Below are 12,186 nucleotides of genomic sequence, written 5' to 3' on the forward strand. Positions count from 1 at the left end.
CGGGAGCCCCATGGCTGACATTCCAACCTCCCGCCCTCTTGGACACATCTTCAGCACCCCTGGTCCTGAGGCCCTGGACTGACATAGATGTGGAGTGAACATGCCAGGACCTTGTCAGCTGCCACACTCACAGGCGCTAACCCCCTAGTATATTCCCCTTCACGTACTTGATTTCCTACGAATTCTCTACCTCTAGAGAACCTAATCAGACACCTTTTCTTAAAAAAAAAAAAAAAAGATTTATTTATTCTTATTGGGAAGTCTGATTTACAAGAAAGATTTTGCACACACTGCTTTTACTTTCCAAGTGGCCATAACAGCCAAAACTGAGCTGATCTGAAGCCAGGAACCAGGAGCTTCTTCCAGGTCTCCTGTGTGGGTGCAGGGTCCCAAGGCTTTGGGCCATCCTCGGTTGCTTTCCCAGGCCACAAGCAGGGAGCTGGATGGGAAGTAGAAAAAACAGGATATGAACTGGTGCCCATATGGTGAGTATTTTAACCACTGAGCCATTACACTGGGCATGACTAATACAGTTTAAAGCAGGATAAAAGAAAAAGGCCAGTAATGGATTTTAATATTTAAAAATCAGTGTAGAAGGTAGAAAGATCTTAGTTCCATAGGAGTAATAAGCAATAGCTAAAAACATCACAAGATACCAATTTCATTTCTATACTTCTTTGGTATCCTATGTTAACTGCCACATATCAAAGAAAACAGATCACGCTTATCTTTTTGAGACTGGCATATTTCAGTGATTATAATGGTCTTACTTTTTACTTAAATATTAGTTATTAGTGAATTAAGTCTGTGATTATACAGTTAGCTGAAATTATGTCTTTGTAAAAATTAAAGGAAAAAAGGAAGGGGAGATTGAGGAAGGGCATGAAAGAGGTTATCTTCTTAGACCTGCTTCTTAATGTTAATAATGTTTTTAAAAATATCATTATATACTTCAGTAGCAGAATGATGGACTTATGACTGTTGCTGAAGTACTACACTCCTGTGATAACATAAGGGAAAATGGGGTGGGGGTGGAATGCAGAGGGCAGAAGGGATGAAAACCGTGGGCCTCTTGTACTGTATAATCAAAAATACAACATTTAAAAGAGAGTTTTAAAAATCAGTGTAAATCTCAGAGCATGCCCCACATCCAAGACCTGGGGTTGGTGGCAAACTGAATGGGGCTTCTCCCTCAATATCCCCCTTTACCTCAGAGACATGAAGGAAAAAATATGGAAATAATAGTCTTACCCACTTTTCTATAGCCCTTGAACCTTTTTACCCTAATTAACTATGTAAAGATTGTCAAAACAAAATAAAAAAATTTTTAAAATTAAAAAAAATAAAAATTAGTGTACTCTGGAACAGACTTGATGAGTCTAGAACCACTCTATGGTAGTTCCCACTTATTCCACAAAGAGAGTCAAACGGGAACAAAAGTGAGAAACCGAGACAGCTCACTGAGCTTTGTAGCGTTTGGAGGTGAGGTGTGGGGATGACATCACCCCTGGTCAGAGCACCCTTCCCCTTATAGGAAGAGTAAAATTTCCCTTCTGTCTGGCAGGAAGAGGTATGGTGATGACTAGACATGTTTGTGGTCCAAATAACATCAAAGGATTAATGATTAACAAAATGTAACAGGAAGGACAGAAAAAGAACCGCAACAAATGAGTGAGTGAATGAATGAGTAAGAGGATGACAAGAGGCTGTGTAACACAGAAGACAAAAAGCCTAGGTGAGCGACCATTTGAAGCCCATCGCCCACCACTCCACGAACAGCAGTCTGAATTGGAAACCTCCTACAGTTCAATATCCTCACCCTGTTGAAAAAACTCTCTAAGGTGTACCAACACCTCTGCACCCAGAGTTACTGTTGGCCTGAGTTAATGAGCTCCAACAGCCAAAGTCTGAAATCTGAGAGCAGCTTGTAACAGGGCTAGAGACTCAAAAGTCACACAGCAACAGACTGCAAACACCTTCCTCCCTGGTGACTACCCTAACCACCTTCTCCAGGAAATGGCACACCAGGCAAGGTCAGCCACTACTAACCACTAACCAGTCCACAAGCACGAGGAGCACAGTGGGACATGCTGCCAGGTCAGCGACCAAGAGGCCCAAGAGGTAAGCAGAGGCAGAGGTTGGGAACACTGGGGCATGGTGGACACAGGATGACAACACACCATGTACTGCTTTTCCAGGACAAAAAGTGAGAGTGAGGGAGGAATCTTCTCGAGAAGAAGGAAATCTGCATGAACTCATTTTGTTCTTTAAGGAATTGGGAAACTTCAAATACATCGTACCCCAGTGATCAAAACATTAAGATCACAAAAAAGAGGAAAAGGAAGGAAGGAAATGTACATCAGGATCCTCTACAGAACTCAAACATCAACCAGCACAAAAGGAAGATCAGATAAGGAAAATGTACAAAATTCAAGCCAATCAACGTGAACAAAAAAAAGGAACAACTGGTCAACTACCTAACCACCCTCTCCCGCCAACATAGCCTTAAGTACAAGGGGGGGAAATTAAGCATGAAATTCAAAGAAAGGGAATACAAAATACATTCAAAACAGCAGGAGGATAGCTAGCCTAAGGAAAGGCAAAACAAGCAGGCCAAACAAAGCTATCCAAGCCCCCAGGGCTGAGCCAGTGAGTCCCTCCAGCTCCAGGAAAATGAGCACCTAAGCCAAGGAGTGTTAAACCAAACCCAGGCTGCTCTTGTGGACACTTTCTAAGAATAGTGTTGGCCTTTCCCCAAGAGAAGAAACAAAGTTAGCAAGTGTTTGAGTTTTGAGTTCAGAAAGCTTACTCTGGAGCAAGCTTACAAAGATGCTAGAGAATGCAGGCAGAAGGGACTTCCTGATTAATGATAACCATAGGCACTTGTATTCCATAGAACTTGTCAGGAATTGTGAGTCATGTCCCCAAACGGCACCATCTCACCCACTGTTCAGGTAGGACCATTCAAACACCCTATCTTGACCAAACTAATGCAGGTCAAAATCTTCTGTCCTATCCAATCAGGAACAAAAACAGCATTGGCTGTGTCTTCCACATGCAAAACTGAACGATGCACAGGGAGGAAGATGTCATTTTTCATTTTGCTCATCAGGAGAATAGCACAGGATTATGACTGTGAAAGCTTTGGGTCAAAAAACATCTTTATAGCGATCTTCAGCTCCTAATCTACTTGCTTGCTCCATCTTCTTTTTTTTTTTTTTAAAGATTTATTTTATTTTCATTACAAAGTCAGACATACTGAGAAGAGGAGAGACAGAGAAGAAGTGGAGCTGTCGGGATCAGAACCAGCGGCCATATGGGATCAAGGCAAGGACCTTAGCCACCAGGCCACGCAGCCAAGCCCGCTCCATCTTCTTCATCAACTCATTCACTTGCCAAGAGCCTCTACAATAAGAACCCGAGTAAACTTGATACATATTACTCAGTCTTTAACTCATACTTCTTTAATTAGCATCGATTTTATTTTCTATAAATTGTAATTTTATTATATTTGCCTAATATGAGGATACTTAGAAGGTTGTGGGAAAATAGAATTAAAAGCTAAATTTATTCTGATGCATAAGAATTTTAAATCCTTGTACAGCTTTTATATAGTATGCACTTTCTACAAACTTCTTAAAGCACCCGGGCATAACACTATAATACTAAGTGTAAATGTGTTCACTCAAACTGTAACTTCTTCCCTAATGGTCAGATAGGACTGAACAACTACCTCTTTTACAAGCACTGACATTTTGACACAAAAAAGAACTGGAATATTGGTTTCGGGGGGAATGACAGTAAATCGCTTTGCCCAATTTCACAAAATCTAAGCTTTCAGTAAGTTGAATCAATGCAAATGCACTAAAAGGACTTCCACGCGTCAAATGGTACATGCCTGATCCTCAACAAAAAAGAAAGATAATCTCTCTCATACCTTTCTTTTTTTTAGCTCTTACTGGTTCTTCGTCTCTAATTAAACAGCCACAAAAACTACTTCTTTCTGAATCCAATGCACATTTCTAACAGTCCCTGGGTGACAAACATTCAATGATGCCCAGTAACACAGTGTATGGTTTTGTTTTGTTTTGCTTTTTTAAAGATTATCATTACAATTATTATTATTGGTAAGGCAGAAATACAGAGAGGAGGAGATACAAAGAGAAAGATCTTCTATCAGCTGGTTCACTTCCCAAGTGGCCACAATGGCCGGAGTTCAGCCAACCTGAAGGAAAAACACAGGAGCCTCCTCTGGGTCTCCTACATGTGTGCAGTGTCCCAAGGCTTTGGGCAATCTTAAATTGCTCTCCCAGGCCACAGGCATGAAGCTGGATGGGAAGTGGAGCAGCTGGAACACAACTGATGCCCATATAGGATTCCAGTGAATGTAAGGTGAAGATTTAGCCTCTATGCTATCGTGCCAGGTCCACTGTCTAGGTATTAATCAAGCACTGGCTGTAAGTTATTCTATTCATGTCCATGGCTAAACAGAGCAGAGCTGAACGCTGGAATTTGGACCTTCATGGCATATACCTGCACACACATACAACTTCACAGCGACATGCAGCTGAGTGATCAACTAAACATGGAACATTTAAACTGGCTCCATTAGCTCAGCAGTGCAGCAAGCTTATTCTCCACCCTGTGGTGCCAGCATTGTAGGTGGGCCCCAGTTCATGTCCCGGCTGTTCCGCTTCTCATCTAGTTCTCAGATCACAGCATAGGAAGGCAGCAGAGAATGGCCCAAGTCCTTGGGACCCTGTACCCACAGTGGAGACACAGAGGAAGTTCCTGGCTCTCAGCTTCCATCAGCTCAGCTCTAGCCATTGTGCCCATCTGGGGAGTGAAGCAGTGGATCAAAGACATCAAAGACATCTCCATCTCTCTCCATCAAATCTGCCTTTCAAATATGTATATATATATGTATATATATATATATATATATATAAATATATAAATATTTATATATATAAATATATAAAAATATATATAAATATAAATTTATATATATAAATATATATTTATATAAATATATAAATATAATTTATATATATATAAATATGTATATATATATATATCCAATTGGGGCTAGTGCTACCAGGATCCCACATGAAGACCAGTTCAAGTCCCAACCTGGCAGCACCACTTCCCATTCAGCTGCATGCTAGAGGCCTGGGAAAGCTGTGGAGGATGGTCCAAGTCCTTGGGTCCCTGCACCCATGTGAGAAAAGCAGAACAATCTCCAGGCCCCTGGCTTCAGACCACCCCAGCTCTGGCCAGTGTGGTGCTTTGAAGAAACAACCAGTAGATAGAGGAATTGTCTCTCCCACTCTCTTTCTAAATCTGCCTTTCAAATAAAAATAAAATAAACCCTTAAAAGAAAAATTCATCCCACAGACAGGTGCCCCCTTCTGTCTGCCCATCACGGTTCCAAGCTCAAATCCAATCTCCAGCAGTCTTCCCTTAGGCCAATGCCATTGGGACAGAGCTGGCTAAGCCACCGACTTAGGAACACTCTCATCCCTGGTCAGAATGCCTAGGTTCTAGTCTGGTTTATTGAATTCCTGCTACTGCTCACCTCAGGAGGCAGCAGGGGACGGCTCAAGTACTTGGGTCCTTGTCACCCACACAGGAGACCCAGATGGAAACTGTAGCTCCTTGGTTTGGCCTGCTCAGTTCTTGAGATTCTATGAACGAAATAACAGATGGAAGCTCACTCACACTCTCTCTGTCTCTGCCCTTCAACTAATGCTGTAGAAGTTGTTGTTCAGTTTTTAAAGCAGACACAAACTGTTCCAGGTAGACAGACAATACTCAACATCAGGCACCAGGCCAACTTCCTGATGTACATCCACTCAGCAGAGGTTCTTGCAGATGCCTCAAATGCCACACGTTGATAGACTAGCATGCAACATGCAATGCAGCTGCGTCCTGCAGAGGGCCTACCATGCAAGAGGGGCTGGACAGCTCTGGCATACATTCCTTAGGTGTAACACAGCAGGGCCCATCATGGTGGCCTAGCAGCTAAAGTTCTCACCTTGAACGTGCCTGGATCCCATAGGGATTCCAATTCTAATCCCATCCAGCTCCCTGCTTGTGGCCTGGGAAAGCACTCGAGGATGGCCCAAAGCCTTGTGACCCTGCACCCACATGGGAGACCTGGAGCAAAATTCCTGGCTCCTGACTTCGGATCGGTGCAGCACTGGCCATTGCAGTCACTTGGGGAGTGAATCATTGGACAGAAGATCTTCCTGTCTGTCTCTCCTCCTCTCTGTTATCTGACTTTGCAATACAAAAAAAAAAAAAAAAAAAAAGTGTAACACAGCACAGCACACTCCTGCCCTCTTGAGGGTCTGTCAGGAGAAAATGATCTGCTGGCAGGAGAAGAATGGACCCTACACTGTCCTTCAAGGCCTGGGATGGCAGACCCAAGAAGATCAAGAGACCATGGTGAAGTGCAAACACACTCACAGTAAAGCCATGGGGGGGTCACACTCTTGGACAAAAGTCACAGATAAACCCAGCAACAGGGCCTGCGCTAACACCCAGTTACTTCCTCCCAAAGTGCTTTTCTCATAACACACCAACAATGCCACTGCAGAGGGACGTGAATGTCACATCCTTTGTTTATCAAGTACACTGTCACTGGAAAATCCTACAAGGGCCTCACTCACTCAGTAAAATGTCATCCAAAGGAACTAAAGTCCAGAGCAGAAATGAAGCAAAGAAAAACCTCTCCTACATTTCTCCTCTCCCACCTACCCTTGGCCAAGCATTGTTAGTGTTCTCTGGCTGCCGGCTCTCCACACACTCTCCTTCCTTCCTCTGCCTTCTTGGGCTGTCAGCATTTACAGCCTAAGAATTCCCAAGGCAGAACCTCCCAACCTGTGCACCTGAATACATCCTAGACTTTCTTTTACATGTCCACCGGCAAGAGAATCCCCCCTTCCCTTCAGCCAGACAGCTCCCTTTGCCTGCACACTGCTTATCTGGGTGACTGTCTGGGCCATTTATTCCCCTGGCCTCAGACACCACAAGTCTCGCTCCTTAGACACAGCTCGTGTGCTCCCAATCAAACCATCCACATTCAACAAGAGCTCTCCAAGGCTTTGTGCTCCTACACTTTTGCCCCCCAAACATTTGGGAAGGTATTTATGTACTCAAGATATATGCAGAGTTGCAAGTGAAAACACATATGCTTCAATACCAATATAGTTTACAGTATTATTCATCATAATAAAATGCTAAGCCTTAAAGTAATGAGATTCAAAGATACTCGCAATAGTAGGCCTAAATGTGTCTTATGTATCCCAGTGAATAATCTGATACCTTATCTGATGGATGCTTTGGGACTATGCAAAATTACAACTCTCCTAATTTGTGTTTGCACACCTTGTGTGTCTGAAGCAGCTTCTCTTTCACACTTCCACACCTCATGATGAGGTCATGTGCACTCTCTGAAGTTACTTCTGGTATAATTCACCTTACCTTCTTTTTTTTTTAAAGATTTATTCATTTTATTACAGCCAGATATACACAGAGGAGGAGAGACAGAGAGGAAGATCTTCCGTCTGATGATTCACTCCCCAAGTGAGCCACAACGGGTCGATGCGTGCCGATCCGAAGCCGGGAACCTCGAACCTCTTCCAGGTCTCCCACATGGGTGCAGGGTCCCAAAGCATTGGGCTGTCCTAGACTGCTTTCCCAGGCCACAAGCAGGGAGCTGGATGGGAAGCAGAGATGCCGGGATTAGAACTGGCGGCCATATGGGATCCCGGGGCTTTCAAGCGAGGACTTTATCCACTAGGCCACGCTGCTGGACCCCACCTTACCTTCTAAATCTACAAACCAAAATTAAAGTTTAAAGCTGACCTCTAAAAAGTCACATGGTGCTATTTTATACATAAAAGTTCAGTTGGTGTAAGTCTTATAAATAGCCATTTCCAAAGCAATGAAAAATACAAAACATTGTTGGATTCTTTTCACACAAACTTTTTCCAGAAAAGCACCTTTCTTTCCACCGATCTGCCAAACCATTCTTAACCGGCAAAGGTTCTGAATTTATATATTTAGTTCATTAGTTATTTTGTAGCATTCCACAGCAACATATCAACTCAGGAGCCCTGGGATCCCGTATCTATATCCTCTCAAGCACAGAGCCCTCAGAACACACTGCTGCCGGGACACAGGCCCCTCCAGGAGCTTAGCCAAGGTGCACTCAAATTCTCTCAGCTCAACACAGATCTAAACCAACTCAAAAGCTGTCGCTGCAGCACTGATGAGCTCAGAGCAAACCAGTCAACTGAGGTGAATAGAGAGACATTTTCTGGAATCCCTCACCACTCTTCCCTCCCGCAAGGCACCACTTACTCAGCAAGAAGCCAAATAAGCAAATCACAAATGGCAGGAATTCTCATGAAAACTCCCACAACAGTAAACAAGCTGATTCATTTTCATGAGCACCAACTGCGTCTCCTGCAAGTGTGGATTCAGCAACACCAAGGCATGACTAACACTTCCATTCAGTGACGACAGCCGTGATCTAAATCGCACTCCTTATAAAACCAGAGCGAAGCGGTCTGAATGCTGAAACTGCTCCAGCAAATGATTGTGCATGCACAGAATTTGGAGATAAAAAAAAAAAAAAAACTTAAAATGGAATTTCACATTCCTAAAAGAAAAATCAACATCATGACTACTTAAAATTGCAGGTCTATGCAATCAACATAGATGAAGTTCGGTTGGGAGTTCATTAGCCGTCTGTTTCCATGGCAAGGCATTAACCACATTCCCTATGTTTTAAACCAGTGCTGTATGAACATTTTTCACTTTATACCCAGTTTTCTGCCAAGCAAAATCACTTTACCCCCAACCCCAAGTGCCCAGAGCAAAACATCAATGTTTTATGTGTTTCCTGTTTATCACTTACACTCTCCAAGCATTCATTTAGTACTGATCAGTGAAACAAGATCATCTAAAAATATGAGCATTGTATTTGTAGTCTTATAAAGGTAGAACAGGTAACCTCCTTCCTCAGTCATCTCCAAAGGTAGCCTAACACACACACACACAGCAGAGTCTAAGAAAACTGCCCAAACAATAAAGCAACTGACAACCAGAATTCTGCCCACCCAAGGACCTATGTAGAAGCTTTACCCAAGGCAGGTCCAGAGAAATCGATGTACCCAACTACCCCACAGATATAAACATCTACTTTCAAGTATTCACAGCAGGGTCCCGATGGCCATCCCTCAGTCTCTGGGCCCTCGGACCATGCATGGGATATTCATCTGTGAAACAGGAGGGGGGTGACAACACGACCCCCTCCCAGCTCACAGCCTGATCCCAAAACTGAGAGAGCTAATTACAGTCTGTCACTGTCAGTAACAGTGTGGGCTTCCTTGTGCCTCGTTTACACAGGAGAAACCAGGAGCTTGGGGGTGGGAGGGTGGTCACTAACGTTTTTCCCTCGGGTAGGAAATCAAAAGCCAAAAACAGGTTGGCGTCTGAGTTAGAGTGCTCCCAAGTCCCTCTTGCATCACAAGCAATTACTTGCGAGGAAAATGCAGGACATAAAGGAGTGCCCCCCTCCACACACAGAGCCAGAGATACCTGCAACCCCCGAGACCCCCACGGACTTGACCACCAGCGCCGCCCGTGGCTCCTTCCCCGCTCCTGGGGATCCCAGGCCCAGCCACTCCCGCCGCCTCCTAAGGGCAACAATGCCAGGGTCCAGCATCTCCTCCCGACTGCCCAGGGTCCAGGGCCTCACGCCACATATATCCTAGGAATGAATGCTACAGACAGACACAACCCACATCCTGGCACCACAATCACACACACACACACACACACACTCCCTGGCACCACAACGAAAGTCCCAACCAAACACACACACACACACACACACACACACACACACTCCCTGGCACCACAACGAAAGTCCCAACCAAACACCCTGGCACCATAATGTCATATACATACAAACACAGCTTGGCACCACATTGCCTGACCCCTCCACACTCACTAGGACTACAATATCACACACACACACACACACACACACACACACACACACACACACTGGCCAAAGATGCCTTGCACTCAAACACTAAGGCATCACAATACCTCACAAACACATACAAACACACACACACCCTGGGACCACAATGCCTGCTACACACACAAAGAAACCTGGCACCACAATGAATGCCCCACCCAAACACCCTGGCAATGCCATGCACACACACATTCAGAAACACACACACACACAGAGACACACAGTTACACACTGGCATGACAATGTCTGTCAGTAGCCGTGCACTATAGCCACACTGAAGCCATTTTGAATATAGACCTATGGGACAGTGGAAAACCCCTGGTTGGCTAGATGCTTGGGAAAGAAGTTATGAAACTAATCACACGTTTAGCTTCAATTGTTCCTAGCAACTGTTTCAGAATGTGATTGATGCTGTACTTACCAACATCTTGTTACTGATTACCTATGCTATTGTTGATATGCTGGTTACTATTGTTGATATGGTGGCTGCTTAAGAACAATCGGTCTTGAATCCATGGCTTGTGTCCCAGTTTCTCTTTCCCTGAGCCTTAGTTACTGAATAATACAAAAACCCTCAGTTGAAATCAATAAACTGACAGCTTGATCAGACCTACTGTCTTGCTGTCCATTCTTTGTGTCTCTTGTCCCTTCATACTCTCCTAGGTGACTGCGACCCTGTTGACTGTCCTGCTGGACGGGGCAAATTGGTGCCCAATGTAGATGTGTGCAGACCACCGACAGAGAGAACGCCGTGCCATCATTCATGGAGAGGCCTCTCATGGTGTTGAAAGGAACACCGGTTGAGCAGTTTCACGGTTGACCCGCCGGAAGTCGAACTCGTGGGAAATATTCACGGTGCAAATCTTACGGAGCCAAGGTAAGATGGGACAAGCATTATCACAACAAGAAGTATTCTTGCAAGGTCTTATAGATTCATTCAAGACATGAGGAATTAGGGTGAAAAAGAAAGACCTCAAAACCTTTTTGGATTTTGTAGGTCAGATTTGTCCTTGGTATCCCCAGGACAGTTCTATTGATGAGAAAACTTGGTGTAGAGTAGGTGATTGTTTTAAAGATTATTATGAGGTTTTTGGACCTGAGAAAATTCCTGTTACTGCTTTTAATTATTGGACTTTGATTTATGATATTTTAAAGATTAAGTCTCAATATCCAGATTTACAGAATCTGGCTTTTGAGGGAGAACGATCTCTTAAAGAGAGCCACTCTCGGCTGTCCACACCTGTTCCCTCACCTTCCCCTGGTTCTCGACCATCCTCTGTCATTATAGATACGGAGGCAGAGTCAGATACAAAACCCCTTGATCACTCTGCCCCAGAAATTATACGCTCTCAGATTGATAGCCAATCACGACGCCTCTATCCATCTCTCCCCACAGTTGGCGGTTTTGCCCATGATAATCTTTCTCCCTCTGAGGAGGCTGCCTTAAAAAATGAATCAGCCAAGTGTGACTTTGATCAATACCATGACCCACCAAAATTATTTCACACCTCCCTACCAAGTGTTCCAAGGGAGAGGGAGATGCCTTCATTCTCTCTCGCACCATCCTATAATCAACCCCCAGCTGCTTCTGAGCTACGTGAAATGGCAGATGAACTCACTTTTCTGCGCCAAATGGTGAAGACTAAGCAAAACCAGGTTGAACTCACAAGACAGTTGCAAGTCTTAGAAAATAAATTAACTGAACTTAAATTTAAACCAGAAGTCAATGCCAATCCAAAAGTTTTAGCCTTTCCCTTGTCCCTCCGTAGCGGTGCTAGAGTCCCTAGGGATTCTTCCCCTCCTCCAAGAGAACAAAGCCCACCTAAAAGTATAGAGGAAAGAAGTGAGGGCGGCATTGAGGATGAAAATCAGTCAGAAGGCCATGAGCTGGATACCCATCGAGACATTGAGACTGGAAATCAGCGACCTCAAGTTCCAGCACAGGGGCGTTTACCCCATTCGCCTTATGTTTACCAACCCTTAGATGCAAAAATTTTACAAAGGTTAAAGGCAGCAGTTATTACCTATGGCCCAGTTGCTCCCTTTACTCTAGCATTGTTAGGATCCTATACTGAAGGCTGGCTAACACCAAGAGAATTTATGCACTTAGCTTAAGCCTCCCTTTC

Source organism: Ochotona princeps, chromosome 8 (assembly GCF_030435755.1).
Source record: "Ochotona princeps isolate mOchPri1 chromosome 8, mOchPri1.hap1, whole genome shotgun sequence".
In the NCBI taxonomy this organism is placed as follows: domain Eukaryota; kingdom Metazoa; phylum Chordata; class Mammalia; order Lagomorpha; family Ochotonidae; genus Ochotona; species Ochotona princeps.